Source organism: Mauremys mutica, unplaced genomic scaffold (genome assembly GCF_020497125.1).
Source record: "Mauremys mutica isolate MM-2020 ecotype Southern unplaced genomic scaffold, ASM2049712v1 Super-Scaffold_100093, whole genome shotgun sequence".
In the NCBI taxonomy this organism is placed as follows: Eukaryota; Metazoa; Chordata; order Testudines; family Geoemydidae; genus Mauremys; species Mauremys mutica.
Window position 1 is genome coordinate 671358 of NW_025423263.1, and position 11215 is coordinate 682572.

Genomic DNA, 11215 nt, shown 5'->3' on the forward strand with positions numbered 1-11215 from the left:
GAGCCTGCCCAGCAAACAGCTGATCACAGCTGCGCCCAGGCCGCCCCCGGGGAAAAGCTCCGCGGAGGAGGCGCCACAAGCTGCCGGCAGCGGGTCATTCCCGGGGGGGCTGAGCACCCGCCTGCAGCCGCCGCAGCCTCCTCCCCCCCCCGAGCCCCCACGGGAGGGGGGGAGCAGCCTTCCCAGCCGGGGCTCAGGGCATTGGGGTGCCGGGGCTCCCCCCATGCGCACGCCTGGGCCCGGGACACTCACACACACACTCTGCCCCGGGGCTCCCCTGGTGCCCAGAGACCGATCAACCCCCCGCCTGCCCCCCCGCCCTTCCCCGCCTGCAGCTCCGGCCTCTCCTCCCGCCCCGCCAGCCGCACCCAGGGGAGCCCCGGGCCCCAGGCTCTGTCCCCACCTGTAGCCCAGCGGGGCCGGGGGCAGCTCCTGCTGCAGCTGAGAACAGCGGCTCCGCTCCGACCCGGGCGGCTCCAGCGCTGCTGGCAGCACGTGGCCACCACGGAGCAGCTGCTGAGCCCGGGCTCCTGCGTCACAATGTGCCAGAGCCCCGCCCCCAGGAGCTGCCCCGCCCCTGGGCTGTGCCAGGGCCCCGCCCCCAGGAGCTGCCCCGCCCCCGGGCTATGCCAGAGCCCCGCCCCCAGGAGCTGCCCCCGCCCCAGATTTGTTCTCCTGCCTCCTTCTTCCCAGCACCCCCTGCTCCCAGCTGCTCCCTTCCTGTGTCTGCAAACACCCCCCGGGAGGGCTGCAGCGCTCACTGGGGCTGGCTCCAGTGGCTGAAGTTGCCTCCATCTCTGCTCACCTGGGGGGGAACAAAGAGAGGAGATGGGCCTAGGGTGTGAAAGCAGAATTAGGGGGCAGGGAAAGAAGGACTGTTTGGAAAGGTGCAAAGGAAAGGCTCCTGGGTGATCCAGATGGAGTCAGAAGCAGTTGGGCAGCAGAGGCTCAGGGAAATTGAGGGGAACCCCCGGGGTGTCCCAGTGATGGCCAGGGATTGTACAGCACCTAGCGCAATATGGGGTCCCGATTTCAGTCATGGTCTGTGCAGCACCTGGGAGCCCTGATGTCTGTTTCCTGATCACAGGCACTGGGGATGGAGAGAGGGAAACCTCAGCACCTGAAGGGTTAATGCAGCCCTGTGTGCAGCCCCTGCTAGGATGACCAGACAGCAAATGTGAAAAATCGGGACAGGGAGTGGGGGTAATAGGAGCCTATATAAGAAAAAGACCCAAAAATCGGGACATCCGGTCACGCTAGTCCCTGCTGCGCTCACGAGGGGTTGGCTTAGAGAGTTGTAGTAATAACAGCAGCAAAGAGTCCTGTGGCACCTTATAGACTAACAGACGTATTGGAACAGGAACTTTCATGGGTGAATCCCCACTTCGTCAGCTGCACCAATAGTCCCATATGGGCTAGTGGTCAGGATTCCTGGTTTTCACCCAGGGGGCCTGGGTTCAACTTCTGCTGTGGGAACGGTGCAGAGCTTTTGCCCAGAGTGGAGACAGGAAATGAAAGGAACAGGAAGGGATCCTGGCAGCAGGGGAGTTAGACAGTGTGGGGAGGGGATCCCAGAAGTGGGGGTGGGGGGCAGAGGTCTGAAGGGAGACCAGGGAAGGATCCCAGCAGTGTAGGAAGTTGAGAGCACAGGCCTGGCCTGGGGGGTGGGGAGAGTGAATGTGTCCCTCTAAACCCACCCACTGCAGACTAGGCAGGACTGGAAGAATTACATATTTGTTGGTAAATGTCAATTTCTGTGTAAACACAGAACCCAATGGCAAAATATTTCCATCGATAATCATCAAAACTGACCAATGGGCAAAGTAAGAAACATGCTGCTTGAGAACTTACCCTGTTGTAGGAGCAGCAGTGATCTGTGTGCTGCGTATCACCTGTGTGCCCAAAAGGTCTGTTACGCCCCCCCTTCCCCCCCCCGCTTGTCTCCTCTCCCTCTCTGAATGCCTGTGAAGTGGCTTTCCCCCTCCCCCACTCCTGCAATGCTGGTGGGATGAAGGGGCTGGTTGAACAGCTGGAAGAGCAGAAGAGCTCCCAGGCAGACAAGGTGTCTGGGACTCTCATTAGGCAGCGATCACACACCCAGAGCATGGACCCTGCATGGACACTGGCTGAGGTGGAGTGTGACCCGCCAGATGCAGCCAAGTCATCTCCAGTCGCAGGCCATGAGGAGCAGGTCCTTAAAAGGGGAAGGGGCCCTGTGCTCAGGAGTCACTCACAAGCTTGTACCTCCAGTGAATGCCCTTCGCCCCGACCGCCTGGCCAGTGGTTCGCTGCGTTACATTCCATCGCGCCCCGGGAAGACTTACCTTCATTGCACCGTCCATCGCGGCACTGGGGGACACTTACCTTAAAGGATCCTGACATCTCCAGTGCCAGGCCTGTCCTGGGAGTGTGAGAATGACACCCTCCCCTCCCCCCCCCCCGCTTCTTTTGAGCTTAGCTGTCAGTATAATAAACATGCTGCTTTCTGCCAAACTCTGGTGGGTCATTAGTCCTCCCTAAGCTTACTACCTGGCCCAATTTCGGGTAACAGAAGCAACATTGTTTAATCTGTCATTGTACCAAAAGGGGAGATGGTTATCTATAAAGAAGTGTGAAGACTAAATACCTCCGATGAGGATGGGATTTGAACCCATGCGTTCAGAGCACAACGGATTAGCAGTCCATCACCTTAACCACTCAGCCACCTCATCTGAGCTATCAAGAAGTGGACAGGAAGAGAAATCTAAGGCCGGCAGAGATAGGGACACACGCGTTTTTAAATTCTAAGCGTAAGCAGGGGCTGAATGAGCTCCCCCCTCACATCTAGTGAGGAGCTGGGGGAAGACTTCAGGAACAGGCCGTGTTTGCACAGACACCCCTACTCTGCCTAGCTATGCAGCATGATGGGGCCGCTTCCCCAAAATGACCAGTTTGGGATGGTGGTGGGTAACAAATCACTAAAGCATTGAGTGGAATGAAATGGTATTCTCCTTCCTGTACAAGTGAAGGGCAGCAGAACGTACCTAGGCCGTCCTGACGGAGGGGTGGGTGGGGGAGGAATCGCTTTCATTGGACTGCAGAGAAGTGATTGAGGACGTCACCCTAACCCAGTGGGCCCCAAACATTTCACACTGCGCCCTCGTATCCATGGCTGTGGCCCCTCGGAAGCCGCGGTCGAGAACCGGGGCTGGGAGTGGGGCCGTTGCTTGCTGGGGAGAGGGGTGCGGACGGGGGTCAGGGGGTCGAGGCCGGGCTGGGAGCCAGGGGCCCAGGCTGAGGGCGGGGTTGGGGAAGAGCTGGGACAGAGTGGGGCTGAGTGGGGCCCCCTCCCTGCCCTCCATGGGGGCTGGCTCAGGCCCTGAGGTGCCACCATCAATCTTCCTCTGTGTCCCCCTAGGAGTCACGCCCCACATTTTGGGGACCACTGACCCCTACTCACTAAGCAGGGGCGAGTGATGCCAAAGCCCAGGGAAAGGGAGAACAAGTGCGGGGGCCCCAGCACCGGAACCATGACCCCCCCCCACTTCTGTGTGTGGCTCCGCCCCCTTCCACCCACGGCCCCACCCACTGTCACCTCTGTTCCACCCCTTCCCCCACCGGCCCCACCCGGTCACTCCTTTACCCCTGCCCCGCTGCGGCCCCGAGACCAGAGAAGCTCTGTGCCCCTGCTGCAGCCCCCAGGCCGTAGCAGGGAGTGGGAGCTCCTCCAGCCCTGGGGCTGACATGGGGGAGACTTTGCCAGGGGGCCCAATTTGGCCAGGGCCCCTAGTCATGGGACCCACTGTCCCCTTGGCAACACAAGGTTTGGGCTGAGCACATCGAGCCTCCATTACGAGCCGCCCAGGCTACCTCTGCTCAGTGGGTGGCCAGTCTCCCTGTGTCTCTGCTGTTCATGCTGGGGAGCCCGGCCGGCCTTAGGGGTGGGTGTCCCCCGGCAGCCGCCCAGGGCTCCAGGGGGTCAAAGGGCACCGTGTGGCCGTGCAAAGGTGCTCACTGCTCTCCCCTGCCCCAATGCTCCTCCGTGGCCCCACAGAGGGTGGGGGGAGCGAGGAGCAGCACTATGTGCTCCCTGCGTCCTGGTCACTGTCCCCACCTGGGCTGCGCTGTGAGGGGAGAATCAGAAGCTGCTGCTCTCTGCCCTCCCCTGACGCAGCCCGGCTGAGGAAAGTGACCTGGATGCAGGGAGCTCGGATGATGTCGCTTCTCGCCCCCCTGCCCCTGCTAGGCAAGGCTGCTGTGTGGTGTCTCCATGGCTCCACTGTCAGTGATGCAGGTTTCTCTCTCCCGTTGTTCCAGGGGCATCCTACTAGATAAAATTGAGCAAGAAATGCTTCCCAGTGGTTTTTAGGACTGGAATTGCTATTTTCAACAGTGATTGCCATTTTTTTCCTAGTTTTGTTTGTTTGAAAGGAAGACAGTGATATTGCACTGGCAAATTCCCCATAGAAACAAAGAACAATAAAGGCACCTCAACTTTTCCTCATTTATGGAGGACAGTCTTATAATATGGATCCAGATCTCCTCCAGTCACACAAGCTGAAAATGGTTCCACTTTACTGCAGTTCTGTAACCATGCGGGAACCAGTCCTGTCTGTGTTCTGTGCACATCCAAAATTCCTGCTGAATGACCCGCCCTGGGAGCAAGTTACCAGTGGCCCAGGGCAGGGGCAGAAGGAGGGTGCAGGTGGTGGGGGGAGCCCAGGGCTGGGGCAGCAGTGGTTGTGTGGGTGGGGGAGCACTGGTGGGGAAGGGGGAGCCCAGAGCTGGGGCAGCAGGAGGGTGCAGGTGGGGGGGGGCAGAGCCCAGGGCTGGGGCGGCAGGGGGTGCGGGTGGGGGGGACAGAGCCCAGAGCTCGGGCAGCAAGGGTTATGGGGGGGAGCCCAGGGCTGGGGTGGGGGCAGCCAATTTTTTTTTTCCTGGGGGCGGCAAAAAACCTAGAGCCTACCCTGCCTCCACCCACCGTGAGGTAGGCAGGAGCGGATCATTATTATCCCTACTTGAAAGAGGGAGAAGCTAAGGCTGAGAAAGGAGAATTGACTTGTCTTAGGTCACACAGCCAGTCAGGGGCAGAGTTGGGAATAGGACCCTAGAGCTCGGATTTTCAATATACCTGCCCCTGGAAATTTCCACTACATGCATCCGACGAAGTGGGTATTCATCCACGAAAGCTCATGCTCCAGAACATCTGCTAGTCTATAAAGTGCCACAGGACTCTTTGCTGCTTTTACAAACTAACCATCAGATCTTGAATTTCAGACACTGAATGACCTGAATAAAGTGCTCTGTGATGAGCTCCAGACCAACAACAGTGACAGTAATTATTCAGCAAGTATTTGAGGAGAACTGCAATGTCAGAGAGAATCATGAACTGCTCAGAGACAATTAATGCAGAGAACAGCAAAATTCATCAAACATAGAACTGGTTCTGACTTATTTACTTGGTCTTAAAAGAGACCAACAAGGATCTGAGTCTCCTCCCTGTCAATAACCCGCTGCTCAGCCAATCAGGGTAGAGACCGAGGACGGGAGGCTGAGGGTTCTCACCAGAGAGCCCAAAGGATGGCCCAGGTCACTGGTGGGGATCACTGCCCGAGCACTATTTTAGCCCCACATTTTTGGGTGGACCTCCCACAGTGGGAACTGCAGAGCACTCCCCTGCAACAGATGGATCAGACTGAACAGGTTTCAAACCTCCAGGAGGCTCTTACCTTCTAAACAGGGACGGCTGTTTTCTAGTAAAAATCACTAAAAGGGAAGGAGAAAACTTGAAAGAGGTTCCTCCTGGCGCTCACGTCCATGAACCCGAATACTCTCTCAGTCCTCAGAGAGAGACCTGGAGAAGGAGACTTGCTGGAGCAAAGCCACAGGGGTCTCTGAGGTTTCCCTGGCCCCTCGCCCCTGTGCTGCCTGGCTGATGTCAGCATCTCTCTGTGAGGTCACAACCTCCCCACCACCTTTGACCAATAGGCTGAGGTCCTGCAAAAGGCCTTTGTGATGTCACTGCCACACCCCTCCCTTGCTGGGCTAATGTCCTGCCCCTGACCAGGCACTTTGCAGGTTTGAGCTACTCCCTGTGGATCACCACCAATGTACGTTCACCAACCAGCCCTGAGAACTACGACCCTTACCCTCTGCACTCAACCCCCATCACCATGCAGTATAGCCATCTTGAAGTGCAGCAGTCATTGCACAGCACTCCAGACAGGACATATTCAAATCTGTGACTGCACAGTTCCCACCCACCTCCCACCCCCCTGCCATTTCAGATTCCCAAAAAGTTGTGTGTCTTTCAATAAAGTAATTTTCTTTTCAATAAATGAATTCTTGGCTTTGAAAACAGTCTTTATTATTGCATAAAGTCAAAGATACCTTAGCCCAGGAAAGGCACAGGCACTGCAAATCAGCTTAGCAAACACAGATTCCCACTAACATTGTAACCACTGCACTTCACTCCCGTGCAAGGCACCAAACATTACTGTTGGTTTTCAGCCTCAAATTCGTCCCTCAAGGCATCCCTAATCCTTGCAGCCCTGTGCTGGGCCTCTCTAGTAGCCCTGCTCTCTGGCTGTGCAAATTCAGTCTCCAGGACTTGAACCTTGGAGGTCCATGCCTGACTGAATCTTTCACCCTTCCCTTCACAAATATTATGAAGGGTACAGCACACGGATATAACCGCAGGGATGCTGCTTTCCCCCAAGTTCAGATTCCCATACAGAGATCGCCAGCGCCCCTTTAAATGGCCAAAAGCACACTCCACAGTCATTCGGCACTGGCTCAGCTTGTAGTTGAACTCTTCCTTGCTACTGTCAAGGCTCCCTGTGTACGGTTTCATGAGCCACAGCATTAACGGGTAAGCGGGGTCTCCAAGGATCACAATGGGCATTTTGACGTCCCCTACTGTGATCCTCCGGTCCGGGAAAAAAGTCCCGGCCTGCAGCTTACTGAACAGGCCAGTGTTCCGAAAGATGCGTGCATCATGCACCTTTACGGGCCAGCCTGCGTTAATGTCAAAGAAATGCCCACGGTGATCCACAAACACCTGGAGAACCATAGAGAAATACCCCTTCTGATTAACGTACCCGGATGCTAGGTGGGGTGGTGCCAGAATAGGAATATGGGTCCCATCTATCGCCTCTCCACAGTTAGGGAAACCCATTTGTGCAAAGCCATCCACAATGTCTTGCACATTTCCCTAGAGTCACAGTTCTTCTTAGTAGGATGCGATTAATGGCCCTGCAAACTTGCATCAACACGATTCCAACGGTCGACTTTCCCACTTCAGACTGGTTTGCGACCGATTGGTAGCTGTCTGGAGTTGCCAGCTTCCAGATTGCAGTAGCCACCCACTTCTCCACTGGCAGGGCAGATCTCAATCTCATGTCCTTGTGACGCAGGGTGGGGGCAAGCTCAGCACACAGTCCCATGAAAGTGGCTTTTCTCATCCGAAAGTTCTGCAGCCACTGCTCGTCATCCCAGACTTCCATGACGATGTGATCCCACCACTCAGTGCTTGTTTCCCGAGCCCAAAAGCAGCGTTCCACGGTGCTGAGCATGTCTGTGAATGTCACAAGCAATTTCGTGTCGTACGCGTTATGCGACTCGCTATCATTGTTGGACTCCTCACTGTCACTTTGGATCTTAAGGAATAGCTCAACTGCCAAACGTGATGTGCTGGCGAGACTCGTCAGCATACTCCTCAGCAGTTCGGGCTCCACTTTCCGCAGACCGAAACGGAACAAAGAATTGCGCTGCACAGAAAACGTTGAAAGATGCAAGATGGTGCCAAACATGGACGGAAAAACAGGGATTGCTGGGATGTGAAGCGATGCATCACAGGGCATTGGGAGAGGAACCAGAATGATCCACACCCTCCGCACCCTTCCCACAACCCACGGCACCAGAATGGGAAGAGGTGCTCTGTGGGATAGCTGCCCATAATGCACCACTCCCAACACCACTGCAAATGCTGCAAATGTGGCCACACTGCAGCGCTTTCCCTACACAGCTGTACGAAGACAGCTTTAACTCCCAGGGCTGTACACCTGCAAGTGTAGCCAAACCCCCAGTCTCACTGATGCTGTGTCACCTCCTGTGATGTTACTGACATAATCTGTAACTGTACAGATCACCGTTGTGACCACTGTTCTCTATTTGCAGCCAATATTATAGAAAGGTTGTTGTGTAAGGGGTCTATGTGGAGGTTCTGATTGACTGATTATAATTATGCCATCTCTAGATGTCTATCATTTTTTGTAGTTGACGTTATGAATATTGGCTCTATGCTGCCCATATTTCAAACTTGTGCTCTGCTTCCGGGAAACACCCCAGACAAGTTGGTGTCAGTTCTGCCTCGCCTCCTTGATGGCCCACTAAGGACCATCTACAATCGACCCATTTAGAGAAGGCAGATACGCCTTGTGACTCAGCAAGGTCTGCAGGGACCTGCCTATGGACAGAACTCGAAGGTTTTTCTGTGCCACGTGCTGGATAGAGTGTCCTTGCGACAAAGAAAGCAAAGACCACATGGCAAGAGACGATAGAAGGCTGATGCCTCGTCTCCAGTCCTGCTTCTACCACTGGAGGACTTTGCTACAAACTGAAGCTCTAGACAAAGGACTGAATGACCCATCCCAGCTGTGGACAGACTCCAGAGACTTGATTTGAACCTGCAGTTTATTCCATCACTGCTACAAGCCTGAACCAAGAACTTTGCCATTACTGGATGTAACTGATTCCTTTAACAATTTTAACTCTCATCTATATTTCTTACTTTTTATGAATAAACCTTTAGATTTTACATGCTGAAGGATTTGCAAGAGCGTGATTTGTGGGTAAGATCTGACTCATCTATTCACCTGCATTTGGGGCTTGGTCTTTTGGGGTCCTTTGAGAGAACCTGTTTTCTTTTACTGGGGTATTGGTTTTCATAACCATTCATCCCCCTAAGGAGCGGGTCTGGTGGTGATAGAAGGGAACTGGAATAGCTGAGGGAATTGATTCTATGATGTCCAATTAGCCAGTGGGGTAAAACCAAAGTCCTCTCTGCATGGCTGCTGTGACGTGCTTTAATAGTGAAGGGCACCCAGCCTCGGGCTGTGACTGCCCTGCTCCAAGCAATTTATCCTGAATTGATACTCTCAGCAGTGTCCTGCCAGTGGTCGCATTGTTACAGGGGTCGTCCGGGATTACAGCTGGGAACTCTCCGAAGCTCAGGATGCGCTTCCTGAGCTAGGGGAAGTACGTAACCCACACACCTCCAGGGTGTGGTGGGGTGTCCCAGCTAGTGGCACCGAGATCACTTAGAGGGAGCAATAAAACATGTCTTCTATACAGCCCTCGCTAACAGCCGGGTGGCTTTTAGTTCATGCTGTAGAGGCCCACACACTAAGCTCCAGAGGTCCCCGGTTCGATCCCGCCCACCACCGCGTCACCAACCTGGATCTATCAGCATAACAGAGGCAGCTGCCACACTAAAGAGAGAGCTGCCATGCCACGCCCAGCTGAGAAGAGGTACCAAGCAGTGAGTTGACACCCTTCAGAGCTTCCTGTGATAAACTGTGAACTTAGGACAATAGCGGGTGGTAAGAAGTGTTGCCCTCAGAGTGGCCTGGGTCGGAGGCCCTGGGCTCCCCACCATGCCATCTGCTGCATCCTTTCCCCGAAAAGAGCCAAACCCCTGACCAAGAGGCAAGATCCCCATGAGCAAAGGCCATCACGAGGCATCTGTCTTTGAAAGTTTGCAGAGGATGCAGGAGCAGAAAGGGGAGAGAGAGGATGAGGGTGGCTCTTGGGAAGAGGGAGGGAGGGAGCCTTATGGGAATCTCTTGTTTACCACCATCAACCCAATGATCAGATCATTGATGCCTAGAATCTTCCCTGACATGTTGTAATTGATTGGATCTAGGTTTTAAAATGGGTACCACATTTGCAGACGGAGAAATGTCAGCGAGTTGAGTGGAAGGCCATTGCAAGCTCAGCTAATTAGGCAATGTGGCTTATGCTCCATCTAACAAGCTCCTTAAACAATAGCTCCCAGTTTTCATTCACATTGTTCTGTTTAGTGTTTTTCTCCAAAACACTTTTACTAAATCTTTGGATCAGCTTTGGAAAGTTGGCCCTTTCAGTGCACCAAATATAAATATTGCTGGTGGGGGCTGCCCTCTATTGGTCACAAGAACGGCCATACTGGATCAGACCAATGGTCCAGCCAGCCCAGAATCCTGTCCTCCCACAGTGGCCAATGCCAGGTGCCCGCGAGGGAATCAACAGAACAGGGAATCATCAAGCGATCCATCCCCCGTCGCTCATTCCCAGCTTCCGGCAAACAGAGGCTGGGGACACTTCAAGAGCATGGTTTTGTATCCCTGTCCATCCTGGCTAATAGCCAATGATGGACCCGTCCTCCATCAACTTATCTAGTTCTTTGGTGGACCCTGTTAGTCTTGGCCCTCACAGCATCCTCTGGCAACGTTTCCCCAGGCTGACTGTGTGTTGGGTGAAGAAATTCTTCCTTTGGTTTGTTTTAAACCTGCTGCCTATTCCTTTCATTTAGTGACCCCTAGTTCTTGTGTTATGAGGAGTAACTAGCACTTCCTTACAGATCCAGACTAACACGGCTACCCCTCTGATACTTCCTTATTTACTTTCTCCAAACCCGTCATCATTTTATAGACCTCTATCCTAGCCCCCCCTTAGTCATCTCTTTTCCAAGCTGAAAACTCCCCTCAGTCTTATTAATCTCACCTCACATGGCAGCTGATCAAGACCCCTAATCATTTTGGTTTCCCTTTACTGTACCTTTCCCAATTCCGATATATCTTTTTGAGATGGGGGACCAGCTCCAGTATTCAAGATGTGGGCATACCACAGATTTATAGACAGGCAATATTATATTTCTGTCTCACTAGCCATCCCTTTCCTAAGGCCTTCCCAACATTTTGTTGGCTTTTTTGACTGCCGATGCTCATTGAGTAGATGTTTTCAGAGAAGTATCCACAGTGACTCCAAGATCTCTTTCTTAAGTTGTAAGAGCTAATTTAGACCCCATCAGTTTAGATGTAGAATTGGGATCATGTTTTCCCATGTGCATTACTTTGCATTTATCCACATTGAATTTCATCTGCCTTTTTGCTGCCCAGTCACTCCGTTTGGTGAGATCCCTTTGTCACACTTTGCACTCTCTTTTGGACGTAACTAACTTGAGTTGGTTTGTATC

The 11215-nt window shown here is 53.8% G+C and overlaps 1 non-coding gene across 1 annotated transcript; it reads right to left on the reverse strand.

Moving 5' to 3' along the window:
* Positions 1 to 2629: 2629 nt before the first annotated feature.
* On the reverse strand, positions 2630 to 2711 carry TRNAS-GCU. The gene has a single exon. It is a non-coding gene; the product is annotated as a tRNA-Ser (tRNA).
* Positions 2712 to 11215: the final 8504 nt, after the last annotated feature.